Here is a 13,657-nt window from a genome sequence, read left to right on the forward strand (position 1 = left end):
AAGCTCATTATAGAAAAATCAATTATGTATTTATATACTAACTCAAGCAACTAAAGAATGAAAATTTGAACATATTTAGGAATGTAGCAAACAAAAGATAAATAAGAATGTAGCATGGAGAAAAAAGGGAAAAAATACAAAGAAAAAGGTAATTGAATAAATAATGGCTAAGAAATTTATAAAACTGATGAAAAACATCAATGCACAAATTAAGAAATCCTACAAACTATAAATATTATAAACAAAAAGAAATCCACACCTATGCACATCACAGTTAAACTGCTAAAAACAAATGACGAGTAGAAAATCTTAAAAGCAGCCAGGGGTGGGGAGGCATGAAGACGTATTTTGTGCACATTACAAAAATTAGGCTGACTTTGTACAAGAAATAATGGAAGCAGAAGAAAATGGAAAAAAATATACATGAAAGAAAATAACTGCTGACCTAAAATTTTATTTTCATCCTTAAAGAATGCAACTGAAATGAAAACAATTTCAGATGAACATAAACTTGAAGGATTCACCACCAGCACACCTGTTCTTAGGTAAATATCATGAGATATTTTTTCAGGCAGAATAAAAATGTTCACAGATGGAAGGTCAGAGGAGCAGGAAGAAAGGAAGGGCAATAGAAAGGTATATTTATGAATAAAATGGAATGAATATTGGCTGTATAAAACAGTAGTAAAAATGTCTTGCAGACCTAAGTCAAAGGCAGGTAAATGGAGTTAAGGTATTCTAGAATCTTTGTCCAAGAGAAGGGCAAGAGTACCCATCAACATTACATTATAATAAGTCAAGAGTATATGTGGCAATCTCACATGTACCATTAAAAAGGTCTTATATTAATAACTTGGAAGCTAATAGTAGCAAAAAATGGGATGACAAACACAGTGCCAATCCAAACAAGTTAACATCAGAAACAAGGAAGATAAAACAGGTAGAACAAATAGAGAACATACAGTAACATTATAGTTTTTTTTAACTTTATTTATTGACATTATTTTTATTGCATTTTTCCCATTTCCATTTATCCCTCCAAACCCTCTTCCACCCTTGCCCACCCCCCTTCCCCCGGAAATTGCTACCCTAGTACCAGTGCCCATGAGTTCTCTCTCTCTCTCTCTCTCTCTCTCTCTCTCTCTCTCTCTCTCTCCCCCCCCTCCATCCCTCCGTACCCCCAGAGCTGTCAGCCTACTCTCTGTCTCAGTGTGTCTCTGTTCTCCTTGCTAGTTCAGTTTGCTCAGTAGATTCCACACATGAGTGGAATCATATGGTAATTGTTTTTCTCTGGCTTACTTCACTTAGTATACCAAATACATCAGACATTATATTAATGTAAATAGATGAAATGATCAAATCAAAAGGAAAAATTTCAGACTAGATTAAAAATAATATATAATGTTCATAAAAGATATACCTAAAACATGAGGATAGAGAAAGATTAAAATACAAAGACTAACCAAAAGAAAGCCAAAGTATAATAGACATTGTTTATCAATATTAATATCTGATAATATATCTTTCATTATAAAAGCATTTGAAGTAAAGAATATGTCTAATAGAATGAAGGGTTTTACTCACCAGAAATATATAATGAACCTAAGTTGCATGCAGATAATAATATAGCTTTAAAGTAAATAAAGCGACATTTAACAGAATTACATGAATGAATGGAATCATTCACATTCATAGTGGGTCATTTTAACACAATATTTTCAGTTATTGATAAAATATATGGACAAAAATCAATAATAACATAGAAGATTTCACAACATAATTATCAAACAACTGATCAACATAGAGTACTGTGCTCAGCAATGGCAGAATGTGCATTATATTAAAAAACACACAGCACATTTACAAAACTGACTATATGCTGGGACCTGAGGCAAATCTCAACAAATTTCAAAATATTCAAATCAAACAGACTATGTTTGGCACACACCATGGAATTAAGTTAAAAATCAATTACAAGGAGATATTTATAAAATTTCCATATATTTGAAAATTAATCAATATATTTATAAATAACTCATGGGTCAAAGCTAAAATTATAATAGAAATTAGAAAGTGTGTTGAACAAAATAATTAAATTGTTACACATTAAAATCTGTGGGCTACAACTAAAACTATGCTTAAAGGGAAACATAATTTTATATGCAATGAGGGATACCCAAAAATCAATGAGCTCACCATTCACCTCAGAAAGGTAGAAAAAAATCAAATTAAAGTAAATGGAAGGAGAGAATAATCATAACAGAAATTAATAAAATAGAAAGCAGATATAAAATATAAAAAATAAATAAACCCAAAGTTGCTTCTTTGGAGGAACTAATAAAACTGATAAACCCCTCTGCGTCAATTTTAGGAAAAGAAAGAGAAGGCAAAAATAACCAATGTCAGGAATGAAGAAAGCAACATTATTATAGAACTTAGAGACATTAAATATATGAGAGTATAAACAACTTAATGTTAATATATTTAAAATTTTTATATGAAATCTATAAATTCCTTAAAAAGGAGAATGAATCTGGTACTAAAAGAAATAGTTTGGCAAACAGTAAATCTATAATTGAAAACCTCAAGAAAAACTTTGGGTTTGGTGGCCTTTGTAGTGAATTTTACCAATCACTTCAGGAAGAAATAAAATATTATTATAAACTCTTTCAGAGAATAAGAGAAAAGGAAACACACCCAACATGGTTTAATAAACCAGCGTAATCTTAATACCTCAACCTGACAAGGATAGTATGAAAAAGAAAAATCAAGGCCAGTCTCCTTCTTGAACAAAGACAAATAGACTAAACAGAGTAGAGAAAAATCACCTGTGCCCGACAACTGACAGAAGGATTGATTCCAGGATATATTGAGACTGTCTACAAATCAGAAAGGAAAAGACAGCATATAGAAGTGGCTATTTCACAAAAGAGAATATTCAATGGCCAATGAGAATATGAGTAGATACTCTCTACTTCATTAATAATTAGGAAAATGCAAATTATAATCATTGGATACTGTCACAGAATGGCTAATCCAAAAGACTGACAATACCCAGTTCTAGTGAGGATGTGGAATGAAGGAGAACTGTCAAACATTGCTGGTGACAGTGCCCATCAGCGCGCCCATTTGCCATCCTGTCTGGCATTACATAATAAAATTGAACTACACCCTCCTGTGACTGGACAATTCTATCCCTGGGTAAAGACTCATCAGGCACACTTGCATGAGTGTGCCACAGGCGACGCGTTCAAGAATGGTTTCAGCAGCCTTGTTCACAACAGTCCCCAAGTGAAAGTGGCCCAAATGTTCATCAATAGGAGGAAAAAGTAAATTCCTACAGGAGAGTCCTCTACAATAACTGGGGGACTTGGGCTGGTAAAAGAATAAGTTTAAACATGGTTCATCCTCTGGTGTAGACAAGCTTGAGTGGGGAGAAATCGCATCAATATGGAGAGGATGAATTACTCCACATCAGCAACGGTCTGCAGTTCACATACACACACACATCTATCTTTAAGAATTGTCACCTAGTGAAAATCCCCTAAAGGAAACGGGATTGTCCCCAACTTGATCTACCTCAAATTCTAATCTTCATCATGAAGGACCACTAGAAAGTGTCATTCCTGTACTTCATCAGTTTAGCTCCTGAAAGCATTTCTTTTTCCAAGTTGCATTTACTGCTCTTCTCTCTCCAGGAAGACAGGCCTATGTTCTGGCACATTGTTCTGGGGCAGGAGAAGCAAAGCCGCTGGGAGAAGAGTCCTTAGAGACACAGCTAAGTTTGAGCTCCTGCTCCACTTCTTTCCAAATTGTAACTATGGGCAAAATTACTTGGTTTATACGAATTGCAGTGTCCTTATCCATCTATGGGCATAAGAATCCACACAGCATAATGAAATGGGGTCATAGCTACAAAATGTCATGCACAGAAAAATGTTCAAATGGTAGCTATTAGTATTTCACATTGACGGATTCTTAACTAGCTTCTTTTTTAAAGATTTTATTTATTTTTAGAGAGAGGAGAAGGGAGAGAGAGAAAAGAAGGGAGGGAGAGAGGGAGAGAAGCATTAGTATGTGGTTGCCTCTCACGCACCCCCTACTGGGGACTTGGCCCACAACCCAGGCTGTGCCCTGACTGGGAGCTGAACGAGTGACCCCTTGGTTCGCGGGCCAGCACTCAATCCACTGAGTCGCACCAGACAGGCTTTAACTAGCTTCTGCTTTAGAATGTATGTTTCGACCTTGACTCAGACATTGTCTTCTCTCCTCACTGACTATACTAAGAACCCCAAGAGTGACTGAAGTATTGCAGATCAAGCCTTCCTGGACTCCAAAGTTGGGCTCATCCCCAGTTGAGCTGATCAGGGAAAGCATTTGTATCACTCACATGCACACTGATTTCACCCAAGTGCAGGCTGAAGAGGAAGGGAACAAAGAAGAGCCCAGGCAGGAGAACAAGATGAGTCTACGGACTCTTTTGGAAACTGGGCTCTGACGGTGGGACAGAAATTACTATTACATGTGTGTTTATAGCCTTCCTGTACTGGACTAGCCAGAGGGGATTTTAATTGCTGGCTCTTTTTCCATCCTCTTAAAGGGGACTTGTGCCTGTGCCGGCTCAGTTCCTGGGTATCGATTCTGTAGAATCAGACCATGGACATGGCGATATGTGCTGGATTCTGGGGAAGACGAAAGAATAGGGGCAGAAGGAAGAGACATGTGCAGGGAGACAGCAGGCTGGGTGTCGAGGAACCTTTTACTTGGAGTTGAGAATGGAAGGAGGAAAGGAGTTTGGGGGAGCAACTGATGATTTCAGAGAACATTTTTCTAAGTGGCAGAGGTGATTATACAGCCACAAAATGGCAAATCCAGGGGTCAGAACCAGCTGTGCCTCCCTCACCACAGTTCAATTACAGCTTTTTCATTTTCCCGCAATGAAACTCCCTCTCCTTCGTCATCAGCCCCAATCCCTCATCCTGCCCTCGCTCCAAGCCTGAGGAAATCACTGATCTACTTTTTGTCTCTATAGGTTTGCCTATTCTAGACATTTTATATAAATGGAGTTATACAATAGGTAGTGCTTGTGACAGCCTTATTTCATTTAGCATAATCTTTACGGAAGCACTGTTTAGCATAACAAGGTTCATCCATGTTGTACCATGTATCAGTACTTAATTTCCTTTATTGCCAAATAACATTACACTATAGGGCTGTACCACACTTTTTCCTTTTATCAGTTGATGGACATTTGGATTATTTCCTCTTTTGGATATTTTGAATATGACTGTATGAACATTCATTTCCAAGTCTGCATGAACATATGTTTTCATTTCTCTTGAGTATATAAGCAGGACTGGGAATGCTGGGTTATATGGTAGCTATATTTAACCATTCCAGGAATTGCCAGACTGTTTTCCAAAGTGACTGCGCCATTTTACGTCCCAACGGCAATGAGGGGTTTTCCAGCTCTCCACATCCACATCAACACTTACTGTCTATCTTCTTACCATAGCCATCCTAGTGGGTATGAACAATGATCTCACCATAACTTTGATTTGCATTTCCCTGATGACTAATTGGCTGAATTTCTATTTAATTATGGTGCTTTTCAGATATAAAATTACTGAATTAAGAGTACCTTTTTAAAGTTCATGTGTAGTGCCAAACTGCTTTATTAATTGTACCAATTTTACTCTGCCTGGAATTATATAGAACACTCATTCATAATACTTCCATCAAAATAAATATTATATTAAAAATCTTTGCCAATTTAGTGAATTTGGGATTATTTATTTAACCCCATTTCTAGTGATACTAAAGTTTTTCAATACATAATTATTTATATAACTTCAGTGAGGTCATATTCTTTGTATATTTTCTTATAGAGTCTTAGTTTTTGCTTTGAAAATTGTTGTTAAAATAGCTCATATTTGTCTTGAGCAGTTTATGATTGAAAATGAAATTTTTTGAGTAAATTATCACTATAAAATATTTTTAGAAAAATTAATATTTCATATCCTCCCAAAAACTAAACAGAATAATCATTTCCAAAGTATTAAAACAGATTTAGAAAATTTAAAAGTTTATATTTAGTTGTATACATAATGCTAAATATTACATAAATGGAGACAAAATAGGAAACCACAGTAATTACATGAGACATCAATGCTTCAATGAATCTAATTGAAAATTTGATGATACTTTATGTTTAATGAAATGGTGAAAATTAGAAGTGGTAATTATTTGGGGGTTGATGTTTTCAATTAGCTTCTTAGCATTTTAATTGCATTCGTGGAAATAACTGGAGATTTTTCTTTCTTCCTTCCTTTCTTTTTTTTAAATATTGCCCAGTGTAGATCTCTCAGTGTTTAATTGTATTTAAAGAAATTTCACGATAAAATCTATGTCTGAGTGCTCAATCACTATTTGGTTAGAAAAACTCTTAAAACAGAAATCACTGAAGTGTAAGGTGTACCCAGGCTAACAGTGCTTCCGGAAGGCAGAGTGTGAGACGCGAGCTGGTGGATACTCAGCCACCCGCTCCCAATCCTCCCCTGACTGCTTAATGCTTAAAGATCAGAATCACTCATAACATAAGTAGATTACAAACATCTCCAGTTTTTCTTTAGGAAGGTCTGTGGGCCCAAAAGAGTGTAGCCAAAACCGTAGAGTAGTTCTGAATTTACCGTCTTCCGAACTTAAGTTCTCTTTTTCCAGGCCTAGTGATTGTCCCCTACTGCCTGGAGCTGGTTGGGTCATATGACCACAGCCAGAGGGACCACAGAGCCATGTGGGGTGGATGAGGGATAGTTTTTCTTTTCTTTACACTATCTTTAAATAGCGAGCTCTGGGTCCAAGAAACAGGAGGAAACTATTTATGTTTAAATATACCAGATATGGAATGGGGAAGAGGGGTCCCAGAAAAGATCCAAAGTTTCCACACATACACATCGCTGGTTTGGGGACACACCCTGTGTGAAGGGAGTCACAGATCCCTCTTCGTGACTCCTTCTCTGCTACGTTTTCTCTGCAAGTGGCATTCAGTGAGGAAATCTGCCGACTGTTCTTGTGTCCCCGATGTCAGGGAGGTGACTTAAGAATGCGTAGGAATAAAAAGTGTTTGCAGTGCTGGCTGGTGTGGCTCAGTGGACTGGGCGCCGGCCTGTGAACCAAAGGGTTGCCAGTTCGATTGCCAGTCAGGGCCCATGCCTGGGTCGCAGGCCAGGTCCCCAGTGGGGGGCGCACGGCGGGACGACCACGCATTGATATTTCTCTCCCTCTTTCTCCCTCCCTTCCCCTCTAAAAATAAATAAAATAGTTTAAAAAAAAATGAACATGGCTGTGTGTAACTAAAACTTAAAAAAAAAAAAAAGAAGTGCTTTCAACAGGACTCCTGAGTTAGGCCCTGTTATGGGTTGAATTTTGTTCCCCAAAAAAGATTTTGGGAAGTCCTAACCTCCCAGTACCTCAAAATGTGACTTTATTTGGAAATAGGTTCTTTGCAGATATAATTAGACAAATTTAGATGAGGTCATACTGAAATAGAGTGGGGCCTTAGTCCAATATGATGGGTGCCTTTGTAAAAACAAAATTCAGACACAGATAGACACAGACTGTACAACACCATGGGATGAGAGAGGCAGAAACTGGATGGCAGCATCTAGAAGCCAAGGAACACCCTGGATTGCTGGCTGTCACCAGAAGCTAGATGACAGGCACAGAACAGATTCTCCCTCGTAGGCCTCAGAAGGAACCAGCCCTGCAGACACCTGGAATTTGGACTTCTCACCTCCAGAACTGAGGGAATGCAATTCTGCTGTTTCAGGCCACCTGAGTGGTGGCCGTGTGTTACAGCAGCCCTGGCACCGATTCAGGTCCAAATTGCTAACCAAACTGCTTAATAATCTTGTCTCAATTTCTTTTCTTGCAGAATTAAAAAAATAAAACAACAACAACAACAGAAACACCTGTTCATTGTAATGATCCCAAGGGCTTCTATAAGGCAAAAATTTTATGTTTGGTTGCCTGAGCCGCTGGACCTGAGGGAAATTTCCAAGACATCCACCCGCTCCCGCCCCAGCACTACCACCGCAACTGGGAGACTTGAGCATGCATCCTAATCACCGCGAGGGCTTGTTAAACCACAGCCGGCATGGCCCCACCCAGAGCTGCTTATCCAATATGTCAGGGGCGGGACCTCTCTAATTTACTAATTCCGTGAGTTCCCAGGTGATGCTGATGCTGCTGGTCTGCAGACCACCAATTAGTAGGCACTTGGGGAACAGCTATGGCAAAAAGTAACAAAGTCAGCCTTAGAGAGAGTCCTGAAAGGGTGGAATTCCCTATATGGCAAACTTTCTGTGACTAGATCTTGAGAGAAAATTTGTATTCTTGAGAGGGTGGTGTTTTAATGTTAACTTAAATGTTTGAAACGCTGTTTGAAAACAATGCTTTATATGTGACTTGTCTTTGAAGTCAGCTTTATGTATGTGGGCCAGAGAAAATACAAGTTGTGCGCATTTAATAAACAGCCAGGGATTTCTTAAAAGGCAAAGAAAAAAGGGCCCCAAAGATAAGTGATATAATTACTTTTAATTTTGTCTTATTAAAAACCAGTAAAGCAGAATACATTTTTTTTCCCCATATAAAGCTGATGCTGACAAAATATTGGAAGGTTGTATTCTGCATTCTTAGTGTTGTTGACAGGTTTTTTGTTTGTTGTTTTTTTTTTGCTAAATTAAATCATTTCTTTCTTACTTAGACTTTCCTGTAATTAAGAGAATGAACACTTGATATGAGAGTAGAATGTATACTTGACTAAGGAATAGCTTTTCTCTGCATGACCAACTAGCTACTAAAATAGAACTTGGCCTTTTTAACACATGTTTTAATGGGCTGACTAGTCAGATCCTACGTTCAGGGTTAACAACATGCCTTCAGAATCTCTAATGGTAACATCCATCCAGGAATAGAATAAGTGAGCCAATGGTGAAGATGCCCTAATGATTACATTTAAGGTTGTTCTCATTCCAGCAGTGGATGCTGCTTTCTCAGAGCCCAGTTGCTTGACATTTATTTATTTGTTCAGCTGCCAATTCCGAGGGGTTTGGGAGGTTCCAGCCCTGGCATTTTGACACATACTAATCAAATAAACAAAAGGTTTGATTTGTAAATAAGAACATCAATGTCTTACAGGCACAATTGACACTTGCTAAAGGACTACATTCCTTGTCATTCAATCTGTCCACCCTTGTCTGAGGAGGGAGCTGAATGCAGTGCTTAGCAGGAATGGTGGTTGTTGCCTACATTGCTGTTTATGAGCTGCTAGATCTGAACAAGAAATGGAACTGAGATTAGAATATTATTGCAGGGTGGAGGGGATATATCATTTAGAGTTTGTTGATTGCAAGTAAGAGAAAGCAATTCTAGCTGAATGAACAAAGGAGAATTTATGGGAAGGGCATTGGGAACTCCCAGAGTTGAGAGGACCCTGGACGTCTGGGCTTGGGCACAGTAAGAGCGCAGCAGCAGCGGCCATTGAACAGACTGTTCTGCTCAGATGGAGGAAGGTCCAGCTACTCCAGGCTTTCTGGCCCCCTACTGGATGTAACTTTTAAAATGTTATCAGGCTTTTAAACTTCAGTTAATCTATATCTAGCGGGTGTCTATATGATCTGCTAAGAGGTATAAAAGTAAACATAAGACCCTGCACTCAAAGAGCTAAGAATCTAATGCTATATCTCAGCATCTGCAATCATTGTTGGACCAAGGTCACAGCAGAGGTGCACCATGAGGGCTTCAGGATTCCACAGATGTAGAGAGGACATGGGGTCAGAAAGCGGGGGGAAGACTTCAAAGGAAAGGCACTGGAGATGGGCATTGGAAATAGCAGGATTTTGCTAGGGAAGTTGGAAGCATTTCACACTGGAGTGTAAATAATGAAAGGGGCCCAGATATGAGTCTAATGTCAGTCACCCACTTGAGTAAGGCCCCGCATCCCCTGCCGCCGGCCGCCGCCTCCTCCTCCTCCTCCTCCTCCTCCTCCTCCTCCTCCTCCTGTGAGTTAGTTAATAGGGTTTAGCTAAATGAAGAGGAAGTTTTAGCAGGAAGAGGCCTCTGCCCTTTGGAGACAAGAAGGCTATGCGGGAGAGAAGGAAAGATGGGCAGGGGACAGAGAGAAAGACCCACATATTCCACCTCTAAGAGACAAAAGAGTGTGTTTCTCTCTGTGTATCTGTTGTAGGTTGGTGTGGTAGGTGATAAACCCCAGAGCAAGAAGAGAAGATGGTCTTTCCTTTGATTTCCCACATTTAGGACAGGGCTTGTGTGCCCTGTCCATGCTGGGTGGAGGCCAAGGCTGCTGGCAGCTTTCAAAGGCACATAATCTTATAAGTGCTAGTCACTCCAGAACAACTGAGTCCTGTACTATTGAGTCCTGGCTATCAAGTGAAGACTGTTGAACCTCAGACCCAATATATCAAGAACATAGCTTCAGTGACAGTGATAAATTGCTCAATCTTCTCCATCTGTATTTGTTAACACTGGAGGTTCTTCCCTGATTTGAGCCTAGAGGCAGGAGTAGAAAAAGTAACAATGAGTACGTCACTCCCTCTCATTGCTTCAGTTTTCTTATCTGTAAAACAAGAAGTTGGGGCTGAATGCCTTTGCTTTGCTGTGTTTCTTGTGCTTAATGAGCTTACACATAAAGTCAGGAGCAAGTTGCCCTTGTGTGGGCCAGAGGAGAGGTGCCAGGGGCTGAAGGGCAATAAGATGAGAGCTGCTGCTTGTCCGCTGCATCTTTGGGACAGGGGCCCTCTGAAAGTTGCCAGGGATGCAGGGGCACTGTGCGGACCAGAGGTCTGGTGCTTGCCAGAAGCTTTGTCACAGTGTAAGGAGAAATAGTGCATGGATGATGTGATGGAATTATTGCTGACCATGAATTTCCTACCCAATTAATGAGGTGGTACTGTGTAGGGGTTTCATTTAATTGGAACTTTTTCAAGCAGATCTAGGTTCATTTACCATTTTACACTGACTTGATTTCAGGAGAGGGGAGGGGAACATGTTGAGTTACAACCACCTCTTATTAAACATGATTCTTCCTCATTGACCTTAGATTCCTCTTTCCCTACATTACGCTTCTCCATGCCTCCACAGAGCCTCTGTCATATTGCCTGTGCAACCCCAGAGGGCACTCGTGTTTGAAAATAATTGTTTAGTGCCTGGTGCATCTGTCCCTCATCCTTCTGTAATAAGCCACAGAAACTGTCTCTAAGAAATGTTTTCTGAATTGCTGGCCTAGAAAATCCTTGGGGTCCATGATCCTGGAATCTCATCTTCCCATTCCTCCAAACCTCCTACCTTGATGTCTGGTAGTAACAAGGGATGCAGGAAAGTTAGAACATGGAACTAAGGACTCAAATTCTACTCCTCCCCTATTCTGTTTCGGCTGGAATATCGCAGACCCCACCACCGCTGATCACCTGTTCCCCCACTTCCTCCTTCTCAATTTCCTGTAGTTGAGACAAACCCCCCCCCACAAAAAAACTCCCAAACCCAGTCTCAACCAGATTCAACAGCCATACTAATCTAAAAATAACCAACAAGCCATTATAACATTTTATAATAAATTTGCCTGATGGTTTTGGGATCACTCCCTACTCCCAACACCATGACAATTACAGAAGGACCAAAAAAAGAAAAAAATCACTATCTGGAGAATAGGGACAAACAAGGACAAGCCTGTCAGCAGTCACCCCACCAGTGTCAGAAGCCTAGGACCACCCTATCCCTACTTTGTCCATGGTTAATAAAAACCTTCCACACAGCCTCCATCAGGGTATCTTTTTCTCCAGGGTCTCCTGCTTTCACTTCTCGAGTGTGTCCTATCACTTTAATAAATTTACGGTGCTTTGCTTGTTCCCCAACAAGAGTGTGGATCCCGGTATTGTGTTGAGGACTCCCTTGCTGCCCAGATCAAGGGGAGCTCAACAAATCTCTTTTAAAGGTAACACCTCAAAGGTCTTTCTAGGTATAAATTGGAGTTTCGGTAGAAATACATGATTTACATGAGATCCAGAGGATACCTGGGAGAACTAGCCATGGTTTCAAAAGGACTTGAAGTCCTCAAGTAGTTTTTTCTCTCAAGGAAGTTCCTTTGTTGTAAAGCAAGATACACCTTCTAAGTTAGTGGATGAACAACCAGGGGTAGGTAGAGACTTGTTTTTATTTAATTTAGGGTTCAGGTAAGTATTCAAAGATCTGAGGGAACTCTTCAGGTCCCCAATTTCACACCTTTCAGTTAAAAGCCAGAGCTCATGAATCCCGGACCAGTTGTTCTCATAGCAGCTTTAACCAAAGCCCATTCTTCTGTGAAATGCTCCATTGTTTAGGTCAGGGATCAGGTAGAAAAAATTAATTATAAAATACTTTTTCTAATATACAAGAAATGGGAAAAGAGGAAAACATCTAAAAAACTTGGAGAATCAGAAAAAAAGTTCACTCCTAATAGCTCTACACTAGCCCAGTGCTTTTCACAGTGCGGTCCCCAGACCAGAGTGTTAGCATCGCCTACAGACTGGTTTGAAATGCACATTCCCAGTCCTCACACAGACCTAGTGAATCAGAAACTGGGGATGTGGCCCAGCAATGGGTGTTTTAACAAATCCTCCAGGGGGTTCTGATACCCAGAAGTTTTGAGAACTGCTCCAGCAGCACAACCATTATTAGCATTTTACAGTAGTCGTGTGTGTGTGTGTGTGTGTGTGTGTGTGTAGACACAAGCTTCATCAAACTGTTAGAGTACAAAAGCAGTCATTACAATGCTAACCCCCAAACCTCTCTAGCCTAGAGCCCCACCTATTCATGCAGCAAGTCCAAACTCTTGCAGAGATTCCTAATGTCAGGAATCTGGGAACCACCATGGCTGGCAGCCCTTACGGGTCAATGAGTGTGCTCTGGGCGCACCACCTCATGGGGCCTCCGTCAGATTGACTTTAATGGTTTGTCCTACATTCAGATAGATCAGTCGACTCACCTATCTATTGGCAGGACTTTCATCTTTCCCTGTCTGATATTTCTCTGAGACACAGGGTGCCCCTTGCCCTGACATTCCTGTGGAATGGATCAGCAAAGCTTGCACTTCACCCGCTCTAGCAGGTAAGGAAAATTCAGGGTAAAAGTTCAGGGTGTGGTCAGTGCATGGAGCCACCATTCCCTCTAACTCTCAGGCCCAGGGGCTGAGTCTGCCCACTGCTTCAGGGAGGCTGCAAAAAAGAGAAAAACCTCCCCCAACTTCAGTGAGGCTTTTTGTAAGAATAAAACAGACAATGTCATCTAATGACCAACAACAGCAACAACAAGAAAAACATGTGGGCTTGGCAGGAACTGGAAAATGTCCCTTCCTCTGGGACATTGGGACATCTGGGAAATGGGCAGGCATGTCCTCTCAGTGCAGCAGTCAGGAGAGATTAGTTTTGCCACAGTAACAATTCCAGACTCAGTGAATTAAAATGGCTCAGATTTATTTCTCACTCATGCTAAATGTCTGTTGAACATCAGTTGGTGACTTTGCTGTGCTTGGCCCTCACTCTGGATTCTGGTTGATAGAGCACTATTTAGAATACTGTCACCAAGGAAAAAGAGCTTGGTAGCA

The 13,657-nt window shown here is 40.2% G+C and overlaps 1 long non-coding RNA gene across 1 annotated transcript in view; it reads left to right on the forward strand.

Annotated features, from left to right (window-relative positions):
- LOC129078452 (uncharacterized) overlaps nt 1-7,752 on the forward strand; it is a 41,018-nt gene extending 33,266 nt beyond the window's left edge. The window contains exons 3-4 of the long non-coding RNA XR_008529962.1: nt 472-545; nt 7,643-7,752. This is a non-coding gene — a long non-coding RNA (uncharacterized LOC129078452). The remainder of the gene's footprint in view (nt 1-471; nt 546-7,642) is intronic.
- The last annotated feature ends 5,905 nt before the right edge of the window (nt 7,753-13,657 follow it).

This window comes from Pteronotus mesoamericanus, unplaced genomic scaffold (genome assembly GCF_021234165.1).
Source record: "Pteronotus mesoamericanus isolate MK-2021 breed Mesoamerican mustached bat unplaced genomic scaffold, CSHL_Meso_final contig_73, whole genome shotgun sequence".
In the NCBI taxonomy this organism is placed as follows: domain Eukaryota; kingdom Metazoa; phylum Chordata; class Mammalia; order Chiroptera; family Mormoopidae; genus Pteronotus; species Pteronotus mesoamericanus.